Below are 4,318 nucleotides of genomic sequence, written 5' to 3'. Positions count from 1 at the left end.
GGGTAAAATTGCAAAGAATTTATTTCATCCATGTTTTTCTCATTGAATCCAGAATCCTGGATTACTCTAAGGGCTACCAGCATCTAAAAGTTGGGCAGGAACCCTTCGAAGAAGCTCTATGGAGAGTACTTACAATAAACTTTGTCTGATTCAGGCAGGATCAGAGCCACCTGGTATGACTTGAAGGGAAGGAACCACGATGTTTGGGCTCACCACAAATTTTTCACAGACAAAGGAGCTGGCAGGCACCCAGACATCAGCACCATCAGAAGACACCCAACATTTATTTGTTATTATTTTTATAATAAATTTTTCTAGTGAGACATTTTGTACAACCCTGGTGCACATGGCCAATGAAAATTGTGCAGGTTGGGGTTGGGATGGGAGGTGTGGATGTTTGATGTGATAACTCAGCCAATAGGCACCTCTGGGAGACTCCCAAGTTCCTGGGAGCACGATGGGAGAAGCTTTGCTAGTCCATCATCTCTTTTTTTCTTTCCAAGGAAAGCTTGTTTTTTTTTAAATTAATTTTGGTCAGAAAGAAATAGCAATGAGACAGTTTCATAACAGCTTAGTAGGACAGTTACAATAATTAATACATTGCATATTGTTGTCTTCATAGTAGTTATTCACAGTGCAAGATTTAGATATGATATCTTGTCTAAACACTATTAGTATAAATCTTCTCATTGAACTAAGATAAAGTAGCTGTATAGCTACCCTATTTTGTATATACAGATATATATTTTTTTCACTACAAAATGGACCTGCATTTATATCCCCTTTTTTGTTTACGTTTGTCAGAGATGGGTGTTTCATTGCCATTCAAATATTATAGGTACGTGAATTCAGCAAAATAATCCAACATAATCTAATAGTCCATAATAGTAGTGGTTTATCCACAGATCTGGCAATGTCAGAAGTTGTTGACTTGAGACTTTTACAGCTCAGCATATTAATATGACTTTACTTTTTATACCTCGCGTTTATACTTTTCTTCTGGATGGTTAAGACCATGATAAAGCAAGATCTATATTAAAAAATGTGACTTTTGTATCTGACAAGGTCAGTCAAATCCCCTCAGGATTTACCCTGAAATCATGCATAGCAGTTTGTAGATCTTTCATCAGTGTCAGCCTTCTGGATGAGTCACGGCCATTGCTTGACCAATTTGCTCTCTGTGAAAGCCTGAGAGAATATTTTCTTTCTATGTGACTCCCTTAGGCCCACTATACATCATTGATCACTTTCCTCTGTGGCCCCATAATCTCCTTGAACAGAAAATTTGGGAGATCATTGAGCTATATGATATTACATTATAGATTCTCTTATGTACGAGTCCTCACTGACCTTGAATGGCTAGGGCCAAAATATTGCCTATCCCTGTAGCCCCTCTTTTTTTTTCTAATTTTTTGATTGATCTGCAAGCTTAAGTTGTTAACAGAAGAGCTTAATGATATTATTACCATGTAACATAGACATTTGAGCTTAATATCACTATCTGTCTGAATATCAAATGCCTTAGACATAACATGGAACAGGTATTTTCCAATAATAATTGATATGCTGTACTTTAAATCTCTATAGAATGTGGAAAAAATAAAAAAATTACAAAAAAAAAATAAAATAAAAATAAACAATTACACATTTTTACACAGAAATTTAGAAATCTAACCATATACAACATTGTAGCAGGACAGTCCTGTGACATTTTTTCCTGTCTCTTACTTTCTTTTATTACCTTTTCTTTAAACAAATATTTATTTGAGAGAGAGCATAACAATAATTGATATGACGTTAGAAGCAGTATGCTTTCAGAAGACCAGAATGACAAGGATTCCAAGCATGGCCCTAGTATTACACATCGTTATCCTCAGCGCAGTTGCTTAGTTCACAGCTATCAGCATATATAGTTTGTCAGGGTGAGAATCCTATCAATTAGCTGAAAGATTTTGATACCTCTTTTTGTTGCAAATATTTAGAGTGAATGCATAACCTTAGCCTCGCACAGCTAAAGAGGAAATAGTACCTGCAGTCCAAAATTCCTTTTCTCCCAGCTTTATTGAGAAATAGTTGACAAATAAAGATTGTATATATGCAAGCTGTACAACACAGTGTTTTGAAGACATTATAAAATGATCACCATCAAGCCAGTCAACAGGTACGCCTTCTCGCGCCTCTCACACAATCATCTTTCTTTGATGTGTGTGTGTGTGTGTGTGTGTGTGTGTGTGGTGAGAACACTCTGAACCTATATCTCATCAGAGTTCAGATGTGTAACATTCACCATCATCCATAGTCACCCTTTTGGAAAAGTTGCACAATTTCCAAAACTTATCGCATAACTGAAAATTCATATAGTTAGTTTAGTTGGACCAAATCTCCCTTTTGCTCCAGTCTTTATGAGTTTAATTTTTATTTCCACACAAAAATGAAAAGATGCCTGTGTCTTCCTCATTTCATTTAGTATAATGTCCCCTAGTTTCATCTCTGTTGCAAATGGCAGAATTTTTTTCTCTGTTAAGCCAGAATAATAATATTACTATATGTTTTATATCTATATATGTATATATAGATATATATCTATATGTTGTATACAGGTCAATATATAGCTATATGTTATATATACAAATATATCTATATTATATCTATATCTATATATCTATATCTATATCTATATCTATATATAATCTGTTAATCTGTCAAGGGCTCTTTTTGTAGCTAGACTATTGGGAAATAATCAAACTTTTATAGATAAGCTAAGCTTTCAGGTATTGTCTATTTGTGCTAGTAGATTGACTTATTGTCCCAAGAAGGCTCTCATTAACAGCTATGTGTATGACACTGGAGGAACCGGCCATTAGCCCGCCTCTCAATATGGAACCAAGATGGGTTTAAAGTCAGAGAAGTCAAGGGAAATTGGGTGTCATCAGTCTTCTTTCGTTGTGCAAAACAAACTACCCTAGACTAGATTCATTTTTCATCTCTAGAGACAGCTGAACACAAGAACAAAGTGCCAGTGGGTTTGGTTCTCAGTAATTTGGTTCCTGATTTCCAGATACAGTTTATTTCTGTGTCCTCAGATGACCTTTCTTCAGTTCAGCCATATGAAGGAGAGATCCTGTGTCTCCCCCATTTAAGTTTTTGTAAAGACATTAATTTCATGACAAGAACCCCACCTTCATCACCTAATATAGCCCTAGGTATCTCCAAAGAGCCTACCTCCAAACACTATCTTATAGGGTTTTGCACTTTATATACATATGAATTTGGAAGTGGGAATCATTTAGCCAATAGCAGATGAATCCCTTGAATAGGAGAAATAAACACTTGAGGATCTTGAATTGTAAAGCAAATGTGTGACAATTGTGGTTCATTTAAACGAACACTCTTCCACTTGTGCAGGCAGAGGCCCTGCAAGGGCTTCAGCTCAGTTAAGTAGTCTGTGCTTGACTGAGCTTCAATCACATGTCCACACTAAACCCAGTCCTGCCTTGTTTGAGAGAAACTGTCAGATGACTTCCATATGGCACTGGAGGTTAGGTGTCTCCTATCTGTAGCTGGCTTGTTATGATATAACCTTTAAAGCATTGTTTTAAATTTGGGAGGAAATTAACACATTGCAGTTTGTCTTTTCATTCTTTTATTAATGAAGGAAATAATGCAGTAATAAAAATAGTACAATAGGTATAAGGACTTAAGATATCTTTATTCTAGGCCAGATTTTCCTTGCTTATTGTGATAGTACATAGAATGGAACCCATTGCCTTTGAATGCTAGGCAGGAGCTTTACTACTGTGCTACAACTCAGTTCTAGATAAGATCTCTCCACCAACTAACTGTGTCTGAGGTGAATATTATTGAACTTTACCCCATGTCCCTATCTGCAAAATAGTGCTCTCTGGCCCCTGTTTGCTCTGGAAATATGTTTGGCTTAATTAGGTCCTTAAAAAATCTAAAGCTCTCCATATAGTAACTCTCATTTAAATTGTATTAAAACAAAACAAGTAAGTATCAATAGTCTCAATATGAATCAAATCCTCACATGAGCCAAGAATTACAAATTAGGCTTCATGACAGAAACATTTATTTCTGATATCAGTGAAAACTTGAGATAATTCAGTAAAGATGATATTAAGCCTTGTAAATATCATCCAACTGTGACTTGGAACTGTGTGGCTTTCCCCACGGGTGAGAACATCTGGGCAGCCTGCAGGCTTGATTTCAGCAATTCTCTCATTTAATACGTACTGGCTTTGTTTCTTCCATATTTCAATATTCAATTAATAAACATGCATTCAGTTGATACCAGTAATAG

Source organism: Octodon degus, unplaced genomic scaffold (genome assembly GCF_000260255.1).
Source record: "Octodon degus isolate 3935 unplaced genomic scaffold, OctDeg1.0 scaffold00078, whole genome shotgun sequence".
Classification (NCBI taxonomy): Eukaryota; Metazoa; Chordata; class Mammalia; order Rodentia; family Octodontidae; genus Octodon; species Octodon degus.
The sequence above is the reverse complement of the archived record's forward strand: the minus strand, read 5'-3'. Positions refer to the sequence as shown.